This window comes from Entelurus aequoreus, linkage group LG12, assembly GCF_033978785.1.
Source record: "Entelurus aequoreus isolate RoL-2023_Sb linkage group LG12, RoL_Eaeq_v1.1, whole genome shotgun sequence".
Lineage (NCBI taxonomy): Eukaryota > Metazoa > Chordata > Actinopteri > Syngnathiformes > Syngnathidae > Entelurus > Entelurus aequoreus.
Window position 1 is genome coordinate 11,152,163 of NC_084742.1, and position 15,395 is coordinate 11,167,557.

General features: G+C 41.7%; 1 protein-coding gene across 5 annotated transcripts in view; it reads right to left on the reverse strand.

The window, feature by feature from the left end:
• The window catches only part of syt1a (synaptotagmin Ia), a 222,534-nt gene that overhangs the window by 143,096 nt on the left and 64,043 nt on the right, over positions 1-15,395 (reverse strand). For 4 of the 5 annotated variants that reach the window (XM_062064689.1, XM_062064688.1, XM_062064691.1 and 1 more), the window contains one exon: positions 14,661-14,718. The exons of the other annotated variant lie outside the window; for it this stretch is intronic. The gene's annotated coding sequence lies outside the window, so the exon portion shown is untranslated. The remainder of the gene's footprint in view (positions 1-14,660; positions 14,719-15,395) is intronic. 5 annotated transcript variants of the gene reach the window in all.

The window sequence follows — 15,395 nt, forward strand, 5'->3', positions numbered from 1 at the left end:
TTCACTTTGGTGTCATCCCATTTTGCTTTTTATAGCAGCTATTGAAGCAAAGACAAGCAGCAGGGTTGTACTTTCTGAGGAATTGACCGTAGAAAAGGCAGACACGCATCCATCGCAACCCAACGGAGCATGTAGAGGACATGGACATCTGGTGCAGAACACCCTCAACAGCACCTGGCGGCTTTGATGCTATCACCCTGGCAGAATGAGGCTGACTCACACAGCACTAATTACAACAAGAGATCTTAATCTCAGGCGTGAGGAGGAAAAGCGAAACTGGAAGGGGTCAGCAGGGGAGGGGGCACTCCCAAAGGAACAGTTGTGCCATTTCTCTGAGGTCACCTTGACAGGCGCTCCATCATGTCCATGCACGAGTCCAAAGGAGAAGCACAGACTGAGATTACAACTCCCATAGAGGTGTGTTGTGTTGCTTTAGCCCAGGAAAATTGGGGCGCAGCTTGGGAACAGGAAGTCAGAACACGCGCTCATCAATTCATCTTCTCTTTGTTTGGGCCCTCCTGCCTGCACGCTGCACTGCACTCTGCCACTTTGGATACATCACCACCAATAAGAGTGAAAAATTGGACTTCTCTCCGGGTCCCCGCTCAGCACACTGCCCTCATCCGCGGCCAGAGAGGTCTGGAGCGCTGCAGCAACGCAACAAAATAGTCTTTAATGAGGCTATGTCGACTAAGGCACACAATGCCTTAGTAGATAACTAACAAACTTTGCTTGAACCAGCACTGCCGCTGGGATAGAGATTTCACCGTCCATGTCAGGTACAACATATGGTATAAGAACTGATACAACAAAAGGATGGATGTCTGCTTATTATCCGGATTACACAGAATCTACTGATTCCCAGAAACATTGTAGACGGGTGAGGCATGGGGCCTTAAAAAAAAATCACACCAGGTCAAAATGATAATCATTTTATATCCATTAACCAGTCCTAATTTCTATTTGAACCACCTTCTTAAGTCACTTTTTGATACTTTTTTTTTCATGACGTTGCTGCTCACCTGTAGTAAAATTGTCTATACAGTGGTACCTCAGGATACAAGTTTGGAATGAATTGAAAGCAATTTAATCTGTGCTCAGCACCACCCCTAAAATAGCACAATTTCAACATGTCTTTCAACGAGATAAACAAAATTCATTATGAGAAATATTATACGAAAAACAATACAATAACATGTAATGCAACTGCAGTAGTTGAGGTGCAAGGGCCAATTCAAACTTGTGTTGCCTAAGACAAGACTTAAGACTCAAGACTCAGTGAGACAGGGCCTTCTCTGTTGTGGGCCCTAAACTATGGAATGTTCTGCCCCCTCATGTCAGAATGGCCCCCAATGTTGAATCAATCAATCAATCAATGTTTATTTATATAGCCCTAAATCACAAGTGTCTCAAAGGGCTGTACAAGCCACAACGACATCCTCGGTACAGAGCCCACATACGGGCAAGGAAAACTCACCCCAGTGGGACGTCAATGTGAATGACTATGAGAAACGTTTTAAGTCTCGTCTAAAACTCACTTTTTTTTCTGGCTTTTAAATCGGCTTGAGTCATGTGGGCCTCTGTGTCTTTGTTGTATTATATTTTACTGACTTGTTTTTACTTATTTTGGTGTTTTTATTATTAATATAATTTTTTTAAATGTATCTTATTTGATTTGTTATTTTAAAAGCGTTGGATTGAAATACATTGTATTGTTTTTTATGTACAGTGCTGTATAAATTAAGCAGATTTGGATTCTACTGCATCTCATTTGAGCTGCTCCTCCGTCAAACACACAATCAGCAACTTCTCCCTATTTAACGGATAAATGTTCGCCATTAAGATATTTTAATGTCCATGGCTGGCGTTATCGACTCATTCTGCTTCGGTAGGGTGCAGACTAGCAGTGCTATTGTATGCTTTAACTGCTTCACCAAGTCAGCTACATGCATTTGAATGATTTCTTTCTTTAATTCAATGAATATCAGCCTTTTCTTCCCGCACTGTCCTTCACACTGACTTTCTTTCTTCCCATGGTTGAAAAAAACAAAGTGTCAATCTCTAGTTATAAGCTACTGCTAGCGAGTAAGTTGTAATTAGGTGGAGTTGCTGGATGCCATGTTGGTCCCCGAGTAACGGCAAAATGACAATAACTGTTTAAGTGACAGTTGTAAATTAACAGACAAATTGTTAGTATCTCTAGGGGGACATTGAATTGTGAGATGCAAACAAGCGCTGTATGTCAATGTATGCATGTTCGAATAAACTAAAGACACTGGACGGTAGGTCGTATCTTACAGGGGTTCAATGGGACATTGGCTAGGCCAACTAGCTGTAGAGACTTGCAACATTTTTTTTTTCTCGCAACCTAAAGCATAACAATTAAGAGACAGCTTGTGCCCCGAAAAGATTGTAAGCGGCGATACTCGTAGACCAGGGGCCTGCAACCCGCTTTTGTCCCTGTGTTTTGGCTCCAGATAGTTTGTGCTTCTGTATACTGTAATCAGGACCATGTCCCTTGAGGCACCGTCTTGAGTCTTTCAAAATTCTGCATTAGCCAGTCAATTCTAGGAGCAGTGTTTTCTGGTGAGAAACCATGACACTTGATTTGTCATGATTTAGCTTGTTAACTTCCTTTATTGCTAATAAACAACGGTTACGAGAGAGGGATTGAGTGCTATTTGAACTGGTGCTGTGTTACAATACTTAATTGAAAACAAAGAAGGCATTCTTGCAAAGGTGGGCAGTATGACTCATGATTGAATTGCATCAACAGAGAACAAGTACTAAAAACCAACCAATTACAGCATTTGTCGCGTCGCAGCTATGCAAGTTTACACTTGTTTGAGGTGTACGTCACGCTACACAAGAGGATTTGGAGGGTGACAACAGAGCTCGCTTTGACGCAGCAGCATAAACAAGTTGTAGATAGAATAGAGCAAATGTACAGAACCACATAAAAGAAAAGAAGATGTGTGACAACCAGTGTTACATAACAGCGTTCCAACACACACACCTTTAACAACTGGGGGGTAATAATCAACCACAATTCAAGGAAGTGATCATCTTGTAATCCATTAATACCCTGTTTGTGGACAAGGAGAGATACAGCCACCCTAGCACTTTTAATCCCTGTATTGACTGTAATTTATTTATTTTTCAAAGTAATTTGCCGAACACTTGTGACAACATAACAGATCACAAATCAAATCAACTTTATTTATAAAGCACATTTAATATTTACCACTGGGGTAGCCAAAGTGCTGTATAACGGGCAGGTTAAAAATACAAACGTAATAAGAGAACCGAGCAAACACAACACAACACAAACAGAGCACGAGCACAAAACAAAGTTGTCCAGCAAAGTTGGATCTTAAATAATTGACAGGTGGCGACAGGTGTGGGCCGTTACCTAGGGAAACCATAGGAAAAAACAAGAAAAGAAAGAAATATATAACGAGACAGGAATGTAACGTGACAATAAGTTAAAGGAAATAGTGTACCATTAACTTCAATATTGTGATCAAATAGGTTTTGTGGCTCCAAGTGGGTTTTGATTTGGTGAAAACATGCCCAAATGGCTCTTTTGATGCAAAAAAATGCCCACCCCTGTTGTAGACCAAGGTACTGCTGTATCCTCAGTTTAAAAAAATCATGTGATTCCATACTTATAGTTTATGGCTTCTGTCAGGACTTCACAGTTTTTCGTGGCGTCTTCAAAAACTACAAAATGACTGAGGGAATTATTGGTGGTGGTTGCTGAGTCCTTTCATTCTGATCTTGTACCTAAAAACAGGCGAGGGCGTGTAGACTGAGGAATGGAGGGTCTGTAAGGCTTTCACACTTGTAAATTTCATGCAGCGTGGGCAAGAACCAACCATGCATGATCATTGAAAATGCGCCGCTAAATATGCGAGTGTCACAAACAATGAGCAGGAGAAAATTTGCCTTTCAGCAGCCATCTGCACCACTTCTCCTCTTCCTGCTGTGTTTTCACATTTTCTCCTCCAATCCTTCTGCTCATCACCTCTTTTCATTTTCCACAAAAAAACAAACTTAAAAAACCCACCAGGGCCACATAATGCATGCATGATATCGGACCCCCTGAACGATTCTGATGTGCATGCAATAATTTGTCTGTCAGAAGCCCCCCTCAGAGTTATAGTTATGACTGCCACTGTGGAATCACTGTGCTCAACAACCTTTGCTCAGTTTACGTAAAATGCATGGAGAGAGGCGGAGATGCAATCTTAGCATCTCCCTGGAAAAGAAGCCAAGCAGGAGAGGCGGGGCGACACTCGACAAGAGCGATATTACCACAGTAATCTATACAGTAAAGGAGAGCAGGCTGACCTTGAAGAGTTTAACCTGCCAATCACAGAAGCCTTTTTCTCTAGTCAGGCAGAAAGCGAAGGCCCAGATATGTCACATCATCAGCTAGCCGCTATTGCTAATAGTCACACACTAACATTCTCGACCTTATCTCCACGGCGCTTGCAAATATCTTTAAGGTGGACCTTTGTCGTCGTCAAGCACAGAGACGGTCGCCCTGAGCAAACAAGATTACGGCGATGAACACGGACAGCCTTGTTTCCGCGTGAATCGCTGTCTCAGTGGTTTAGAAAGAAGACACTGGCAAGGATATTGCCTCACTTTACCTCACGTACCTGGAAGCAACAAATACATTTTACACATTATGGACACATGCTTATCAAGCACCAGTGTAGTTTAAAAGCATTAAAAGTTCAGCACGTGTTTTTTCCCAATCCCGCCTCGTTGATCCAGCCTTGAGGCCTTACACCTGTTAATGAACAAGAATCACGTCAGGTAGCTGCGAGTGGCGCATGCAGAAGACGGATAAAGCATTGTGGGAAAATGACAAGAGGCCGAGATGGGAATCAGCCAAGATGGAGTCCGCTCTCAAATGGCGGCGAGCCATGGTGGCACATGTCCACATTCATCAGGATCATAAAGTACGCGACCTGGCCGCGCCACTTGGGTCCAGAAGCAAGTGAGACATTGACAACTGACACAGTGACACTACAAACACGATGTGAGCCAGCGTCAAGCAGAACATTCACACTGCACTTGCATAACATCGGAACAAGGATCTTTTAAGTTCAGAAAATAGCAGGCACGCCAAACTAGGCCATTAGAGGGGGTCGTCTCCATAGCGACAGCATCCATAGAGGCAGATGCACCTGTGTTAGAGAAGATTGTATTTTTGTGAGGGTGTATTATGAGGGGGAAAAAGTCCTGATGCTTTTAAAACTGCCAAGAAGGGGTCTGTAAAATTCTTTAAAAGTGATACAGTCATGATTTAAACTTCTAAAAAGGGTCAAGGGAGGAAGTGTCACATTTCTGTTTAACACCACCGAGCACTGGTGGTCACACAGAGGACAGGAGACGCAGAGCATCAGTAAAAAAAGTGAGAATGATGATCCTGCTGGTTTCATGTTTTACAAATGAGGCTCATTGTTGGCATCAGAATAGCTCTCAGGCCTTAGGATCAAAGCTGCTAGAGTGTGTCTTTCCAGGGTTCTTACCTTATTTTTAAAGGGAAACTGCACATTTTTGGAAATTTTGCCTATCATTCAAAATCATTGTTAAAGACATGGGGACAGATTAATTATTTTCAATGCATTCTAACTGGTACAAAACGTAAATAAAAGTCCGCTTACAATGGAGCATATGAGAGGTCCTCTACTCCGCCCATGAAGCAGTCTAAATAACCAGCCAAAAAGCGCCAACAATACTCCATTTACATTTCGTGACTTGAAAATTAACCAAGTATTAGTGATATTGTTTTTATAAGCGCTAACACGGACAAACTATTAATAGCGGCGCCGTGATCACAAGCTTGTGTGCCTATGTCGACATCATAGAGTGGTGAGCTGCATCCTCGAGCTGTTTATTCGAGATCATAAATCGTGCCACTCACTTTGATAGTAGAAGTGTGAGTACGTAATCTGACAATTTGGTACACTTTGACAGCCAATGTATATCCAGGAATGGCGAGAAGGACACGAAAAGGCACTTTGTTTCACCCCCCTTTTCCTCGCGAAGATTATGAGTCATTCTTCATCTAAACAGGAGTATGACAATATTTTATCAGTCAGCATCCTAATAACAGCAGACATTGTACAATAAGTAATGTTTTATTATGTTAATTGTTTCTCATGAAGTCTGCATTGAGTTGTAATTAGTGAAGTTGTCGAAGAAAAAAGCAAAAGTCGTGATGCGTTTTTTTAAATTAATGTGCCACATATACATACATATTACATCTTATTATAAATGTGCCTGTTACTACATTAAATATATACTTACAGCATGTATATAAAACCTTAATGCGACTCCTATAGGCTCCATTGTAAGCGAAATTTTGATCGCATTTATTTACTAGTTAGAATGCATGAAAAAAAGAAAAACATATGTGTTCTTGACTTACATAATGATTGTGAATTATAGGCAAAATTCCAAAAAATGCAGTTCCCCATTAATGTACAACCCAAGCACAGACAGGAACCCTTTTTTAGCCCTTTCTCGCCATGGTAAATGTAATAAGGACAAACAATATGTCACTTGCCTTTAAGTGAACCCCAACAACTTTCCAAACTTTGAAGGGATGGAAGTCGACACCAAGTGATGCTAGCTGATGATGCAAAAGAATCAAGCAGTCTGCTGCACTTTGGCAGTGTTGCTCATCTTATTTGTCTGTCGACGCAGCTTGTGAGTTTATTCTCAGAGGTGTGAGAAACCTGACGCACTTTGCAGAAATAACCGCACACTTTTAGTTGCCATGACGACCCAGCTAGTGTGATGCTAACGCTCTTTTTCCCGCAACCGTTAATGGCGCTTGCAACATCACCATCGTCATCCCGGCAGTGGTAGGTTGAATGCCCGATTGTACGCTGAGGTGTCGGGCTGGAAAGAAGTGTCATTGTTTGTGATGAGGCTACAAATGCAGAAGGTTCCAATACGACGAACAGACACCCTAAATTATGCTCCCCGTGTTCCATTTTTTCAGATGAACGCCAGCCAATGTCACATTAGACAAGCATCTGGGCGCTTTGGCTCAGGCCACTGATGAGACGCAAACATGGCGGCTTAATGGCACTCTGACAGTCAGGTCTCTTGCCGTTCAAAAGTTCTTCCTGTTGGTTTTTTTGTTTTTCTTCACTGTTGTGGCCAAAGTGGCTTCACATCACTTCTTGTGAATTTGCACCGCATACATAAAATGGAACGGCAATGTATGAGTTGAAGTGCGGCTGTTTGCTGGCAGGTAGTAAAAGCAGACTCCTGCTGCAGAGATTAAACCTGCACCCGCCCACAAGCGCCCACATCAGACTCAGATATGTTGGCCTCCCAATGGCGTAACTCGAGAAAACAGGGTCGATTCTTACGGCCCTGAGGAGATACGGGGCGCACGTATCCAATGAGTCACCAGAAGCTGATCTGAGAGTAGCTTAAGACATTGGCGTGCTGCATGGATGAGATCATGAGATCATGTACAACAAAGAAATTGTGACGATGGCTGCTCTGAAACACAGACAGAAGAGCAGCAGCAACAGAGTCTGTGATTGTGTTTCTAAGGTACAATTCCCACCACGGGACATAAAATTCCCGGGCGCAGCCACCGCTGCTCCCCTCACCTCCCAGGGGGTGAACAAGGGGATGGGTCAAATGCAGAGGACACATTTCACCACACCTAGTGTGTGTGCGTGACAATCATTGGTACTTTAACTTTAACTTAAAAGTATCTCTTTGTAGCCTTGCTATGTCCGAAAAGACAAAAGCATAGAAGGGATCTCTCCAATGACAAATAATTCTACCAAGTTCAGAACCAACCAGTTCAGAAGGACTGCTGACCTCTGCAACACTGAGCCTGACGTTGGCCTCGTGAGGCAGAAGCAAACAGGGTCGACCTTTTGTGTTTGTCATATTTCCTCCAGCTCAGGGTGACCGCAATGTGTCCAAGACACTTTGGCTCACTGACGACAGATCAGACAGCGAAGAGTCAGGGGACGTGGAGAGAAGCCATGTCCCTGAGGACAACGGGGCGCCGTGTTGCCTTCTCTTCAGCGAGTTCTGGGGCCACGCCTTGTCTTCTTGCCGTGTCACTGTCACGCCTTGAAGCTTACTGAAAAGCATGCAGAAGCCTTGAGCGAAACACACGGCCACCGAGGAGCTCGTGTGAAGACACACCAACTGTTTGTGGAAGTGGTGTTTAGCATTGAAACAAATAATGGCGTAAATGAGGGTTGCATATGACAGCACATCCGTTTTTCTTCTTTGCAGCCTTATTCACACGATGGTCAAGCAGCTTGAGCGAAGCATAAAACAAATGAGAGTGAGTAGAGTCTGAGCAGAAGATGCGTCGAAGGTAATGACTCTTAAAAATATCACTTTCATCATCTTGTGGAATACAATCGGACCGCTTGTGCTTGCAGCGATCCCTTTGTAAAATATTTGTTTGAACATTTGATTTGTTTGAGAAACTTTCTGTGGTGTCACCACCTCCAAAGTTATGATACTCCCGTATACTAAAGTAATGTCCGATCGTTACCTTATAAAATTTGAAGTTCTGACTCATTGTCAACAGGCTAATAATAATAATAACTGCTTTAGCAGCCGCAACATTAATGCTGCCACAAAGATGACTCTTGCTGGCCTACTGCCTTCAGTAATGGCACCATTCACAAATTATGTGGGCTCTATTGATAACCTCACTAACAACTTTACCGACGCCCTGCACGAAACCATTGATAGTATAGCACCGCTAAAGCTAAAAAGGGCCCCTAAAAGGCGTACCCCATGGTTTACAGAAGAAACTAGAGCTCTTAAATGATCATGTAGAAAGCTGGAACGCATATGGCACGCGACTAAACTTGAGGTCTTCCATCAAGCATGGAGTGATAGTTTAATAATTTATAAACGCATGCTTACCTTAGCTAAAGCTAAATACTACTCAAATCTCATCCGCCTCAACAAAAACGATCCTAAATATTTGTTCAGTACAGTAGCATCGCTAACCCTATACCATGAATTGATTTACGTGGACCCCGACTTAAACAAGTTGAAAAACTTATTCGGGTGTTACCATTTAGTGGTCAATTGTACGGAATATGTACTGAACTGTGCAGTCTACTAATAAAAGTTTAAATCAATCAAAAACCCAACAAGGGACTCCTCCCAGTAGCTACACCCACTCGGCAGATGACTTTATGAATATCTTTAATAAGAAAATTGGCTGTCTGCAATTAGAAAGGAGATTAAAGACAATGCATCCCAGCTACAACTGGGTTCTATTAACACAAATACTACTGTGCATACGACGGATATTGCCCTCCAAAATAGTCTCTCTCTTTTTGATGAAATAACATTAGAGGAATTGCTACGGCGTGTAAATGGGATAAAACAAACAACATGTTTACTTGACCCCCTTCCTGGGAAACTTATCAAGGAGCTTTTTGTAATATTAGGTCCATCAGTGCTAAATATTATAAACGTATCACTTTCCTCTGGCACTGTTCCCCTAGCATTCAAAAAAGCGGTTATTCATCCTCTGCTCAAAAGACCTAACCTCGATCCTGACCTCATGGTAAACTACGGGCCGGTGTCCCACCTTCCGTTTATTTCAAAAATCCTCGAAAAAATTGTTGCACAGCAGCTAAATGAACACTTAGTGTCTAACAATCTCTGTGAACCCTTTCAATCCGGTTTTAGGGAAAATCACTCTACGGAGACAGCCCTCGCAAAAATGACTATCTATTGCTAACGATGGATGCTGATGCGTCATCTATGTAGCTGCTTCTTGATCTTAGCGCTGCTTTCGATACCGTCGATCATAATATTTTATTAGAGCGTATCAAAACACGTATTGGTATGTCAGACTTAGCCTTGTCTTGGTTTAACTCTTATCTTACTGACAGGATGCAGTGTGTCTCCCATAACAATGTGACCTCGGACTATGTTAAGGTAACGTGTGGAGTTCCCCAGGGTTCGGTTCTTGGCCCTGCACTCTTCAGCATCTACATGCTGCCGCTAGGTGACATCATACGCAAATACGGTGTTATCTTTCACTGTTATGCTGATGACACCCAACTCTACATGCCCCTAAAGCTGACCAACACGCCGGATTGTAGTCAGCTGGAGACGTGTCTTAATGAAATTAAACAATGGATGCCCGCTAACTTTTTGCAACTCAACGCTAAGAAAACGGAAATGCTGATTATCGGTACGGCTAAACACCAACACCTATTTAATAATACCACCTTAACATTTGACAACCAAACAATTACACAAGGCGACTCGGTAAAGAATCTGGGTATTATCTTCGACCTAACTCTCTCATTTGAGTCACACATTGAGAGTGTTACTAAAACGGCCTTCTTTCATCTCCGTAATATCGCTAAAATTCGTTCCATTTTGTCCACTAGCGACGCTGAGATCATTATTCATGCGTTCGTTACGTCTCCTCTCGATAACTGTAACATATTATTTTCGGGCCTTCCTATGTCTAGCATTAAAAGATTACAGTTGGTACAAAATGTGGCTGCTAGACTTTTGACAAGAACAAGAAAGTTTGATCATATTACGCCTATACTGGCTCACCTGCACTGGCTTCCTGTGCACTTAAGATGTGACTTTAAGGTTTTACTACTTACGTATAAAATACTACACGGTCGAGCTCCATCCTATGTTGCTGATTGTATTGTACCATATGTCCCGGCAAGAAATCTGCGTTCAAAGAACTCCGGCTTATTAGTGATTCCCAGAGCCCAAAAAAAGTCTGCGGGCTATAGAGCGTTTTCTATTCGGGCTCCAGTACTCTGGAATGTACTGTTAGAGATGCTACCTCAGGAGAAGCATTTAAGTCCCATATTAAAACTCATTTGTATACTCAAGCCTTTAAATAGACCCCCCTTTTAGACCAGTTGATCTGCCGTTTCTTTTCTGCCCCCCTCTCCTTCGTGGAGAGGGGGGCAGAGCAAAAAAAGAAACGGCACAGATTCGGTGACCACAGATGAGCACTAGCTGTCCAAAGTCGGGACCCAGGGTGGACCACTCATCTGCGCATCAGTTGGGGACGTCTCTGCGCTGCTGACCCGTCTCCACTCAAGATGATCTCCTGCTGGCCCCACTATGGACTGGACTCTCACATTATTATGTTAGATCCACTATGGACTGGACTCTCAAACTATTATGCTAGAGCCACTCGACGTCCATTGCACCGGTCGCCCAGGGGGGGGTCACCTCCAAGGTTTCTCATTGTCATCCCATTGGGTTGAGTTTTTTCTTGCCCTGATGTGAGATCTGAGCAGAGGATGTCCTTGTGGCTTGTGCAGCCCTTCAAGACACTCGTGATTTAGGGCTATATAAGTAAAATTTGATCATTAAACATCTATGCTTCTTTCTTTACACACAAAAAGACACTGGCTGGTACCATTATGTGGCTTTATGAATGTAAAGTGTGTGACTGACACAAGATCGTGGCAGTGGCACTGATTCATTCAACCAGACAGGAAATGAAATAGCAGCGCGGCGAGATTAAAAAGAAGCACAAGGAGCGCCACGTGCGCCCGCAGCAAAGGAGATGTGGCATCGAGGTGGTTTTCATTTTGAGCCGGTGACCACAGGCTAAAAGAGCGAAGGATCTTTGTGACAGACAGATGTCTGGCTCTAGATTGTTTTTATGAAGCCGTCAGTGTGGGAGTTGAATGCAATGTTTACATGTTTACATCCTTCTTTTACAAGCACCTGTGTCACTGGCGCCGAACAAACTGGATCCAGGTTGTTCTCCTGTATACTGAATAAGATTTGATGATGTTGATTAATCATTGAGGGAACTTTTTCCTTGACATGCAATCGCTACAAAGGCCTCAGTGCTCCGTGTGTCAAAGCCAATGAGGCAAACAGAAGAGAAGAAAAACATGGTTTAGCAACCAGGTGCTTAGCAATGTTGAAAATAAAAAGTTTTAATAATACAGCAATTAGATTCTAGATTACCGACTTTACTTTACAGTACACTGAGCATCCATTATTCATTCACTCAATAGTCTAACATTAGTGCTATTAAGCAGAGGTGGGTGGTAAGTATTAAAACGTTACATTTCCTCCGTCACATTTACTGAAGTAACTTTTTGGAGAAATCGTACTTGTCAGAGTAGTTTTAATGCAACATACTTATTACTTTTACTTGAGTAGGTTTGTGAAGAAGAAAAACTACTTTTACTCTGTCACATTGAGTTTAATTTCTGATCGCTACATTTACTTTAATCTATCGGCTAATGCTTATACATATATTAGGCTTGTCAGAGATGCTTCTTCCAGCAGAAACTGTCACATGACTCTTTGAGCACTTGAGACGTTTGACTCCATTTTTAACCCAGCTGGCTGGTTTACTGGTTGGTCACAATTAGGGATGTCCGATAATGGCTTTTTGCCGATATCCGATATTCCGATATTGTCCAACTCTTTAATTACCGATACCGATATCAACCGATACCGATATCAACCGATATATGCAGTCGTGGAATTAACACATTATTATGCCTAATTTGGACAACCATGTATGGTGAAGATAAGGTACTTTTTAAAAATAATAATAAAATAAGATAACTAAATTAAAAACATTTTCTTGAATAAAAAAGAAAGTAAAACAATATAAAAACAGTTACATAGAAACTAGTAATTAATGAAAATGAGTAAAATTAACTGTTAAAGGTTAGTACTATTAGTGGACCAGCAGCATGTACAATCATGTGTGCTTACAGACTGTATCCCTTGCAGACTGTATTGATATACACTACCGTTCAAAAGTTTGGGGTCACATGTAAATGTCCTTATTTTTGAAGGAAAAGCACTGTACTTTTCAATGAAGATAACTTTAAACTAGTCTTAACTTGAAAGAAATACACTCTATACATTGCTAATGTGGTAAATGACTATTCTAGCTGCAAATGTCTGGTTTTTGGTGCAATATCTACATAGGTGTATAGAGGCCCATTTCCAGCAACTATCACTCCAGTGTTCTAATGGTACAATGTGTTGCTCATTGGCTCAGAAGGCTAATTGATGATTAGAAAAGCCTTGTGCAATCATGTTCACACATCTGAAAACCCTTTAGCTCGTTACAGAAGCTACAAAACTGACCTTCCTTTGAGCAGATTGAGTTTCTGGAGCATCACATTTGTGGGGTCAATTAAACGCTCAAAATGGCCACAAAAAGAGAACTTTCATCTGAAACTCCACAGTCTATTCTTGTTCTTAGAAATGAAGGCTATTCCACTAAATTGTTTGGGTGACCCCAAACTTTTGAACGGTAGTTTATATTGATATATAATGTAGGAACCAGAATATTGATAACAGAAAGAAATGGGGGGAGGGAGGTTTTTTGGGTTGGTGCACTAATTGTAAGTGTATCTTGTGTTTTTTATGTTGATTTAATAAAAAAAAAAAACAAAAAACAAAACAAAAAAAACGATACAGATAATAAAAAAAACGATACCGATAATTTCCGATATTACATTTTAACGCATTTATCGGCCGATAATATCGGACATCCCTAGTCACAATAACTACCCAACTCCTAAGAAATAACCCATAAATATGACCCAACAGGCTCAACCGAGCATTTGGTTAGAAAAAATAATCTTGCATTTTTTAGTGTGTGTGATTGTTTATTTCTGTTGTCATATCATTATATTTAAAACGACAGCTGTGTTTATTAACTACAGTTAATAGTATCTGACTGCTAAACAAATAAGCTGTTATGGCTAACCTGCACGTGTTGATTGTATACATTTTCATTTTATATGCAGATTTTTGAGTTGATTTCATCAGATGACAGAATTATAATATGTTGTATTTCAGACACTAAAGCAAAGCCAGCGCCACAGATACGAATGCAGTCTTGAGGTCTCAGATTCCTGGTTGTATTTAAACATTAAACAAGCGTAAATGTAACGTGGGCTCAATGACTCAACGTTAAGGGTGATTAATATGCACCCTAATGTAAGGCGGCGGAGGCGTGTTCCACGGGCAGGTATGCCGGCGAAACATGGCGAGTGAACAGCGCATCAATCACAGCTGACAGGTGTGAGTGTGATAGAAATGTGGCTGAACGCGCCGCATCCCATTAAAAAAGTGGTAACTGATCAATGGTCTTGTCTTTACACCTAAATGCAAATAGTAGTCTTTAGAAATCGATCAAAGCACAATAAACAGTGAACATTTGGAGGGAATTGATTTGAGAACAAGTTGGACAGCTTTCTATATAGCGTATAGACTTTTCCACATTTGTGTAAAATACAGCTTTAAATAAAGGACAATCAAATGGACTCATTTAAGCTCTCCTTCTGACTAAATGACCAGTGCACTGAGTGATCACACAGTGTGTTGAATCTTAAATTTAACGCCCCCAGATCTCATTATAAAAAAGCAACAGGACTGCGTCTGCATGTCCAATGAGCCCGGAGGCCACTTTTTGTCTGTCTGTGTGGTTTACTGATTCGATGGATATTGTGTGAACGCATCAGAGCATTACTGGCGTGTTTGGCAAATATAATTACGACACATTTATAGGCTGCACAATCAGTTGGAAATTGGACTACGGGATCTTGCGGCATCCAGACAAGGCTCTGTAACAAGACACTTACGATGTGTTGTCGCAAGGGGTTCCTTCCTTCCAGGCCTGCCTTCAAAGTGGTGTGTTTGCTGAAAGAGAAGACGACGTGTCAGCATTCATCGGTTGAACGATATATTTCTATGAGTGATGAATGATGTCAAGATGCGAGGACAGTCTAGTTGTAAATCATGAGCGGAGATGATTAACTGATATTTTAAATAAGGCTTATTGAGCCTGCAGGCAGACGTTTTTTTACTAATTAACACTGGTAATTCTGTCAATTTAATCTAATGACCACTGTGAGGAAGAAGAAGCCATACTAGACTCCTTACAACAGGAAATACTCAACACACAAAATCACAATGGCCAATTTGCCCTGTTGTGTTCTGGGTTCTTCTTTCACCCCTGGCTTAACCTTCCACCAAGTTTGGTCAAACTGGGCCAAACACTGAACACAAAACACAACACTGAAGTTTTATTTTACACAAAATCTGTTAAATTGACCTGACATACTCTCCACAACAGCCATCACTAAATTGCAGAACATGTGACTGCCCTCTCTGAACCTGTGAACAATTAAAAGTCAATGGGAAACATATAATAATATTAAAGTACAATAACGCTCCTAGACCGTTGTATATGGTGCAGGCCCGGCCCTAACCAATCTGGCGCCCTAGGCAAGATTTTAGGTGGCGCCCCCCCACATCGGCAGTGAAGTGTATATACTCACAAGAAACCGAATAGCTTTGTCTTTGACCTTTTTTTT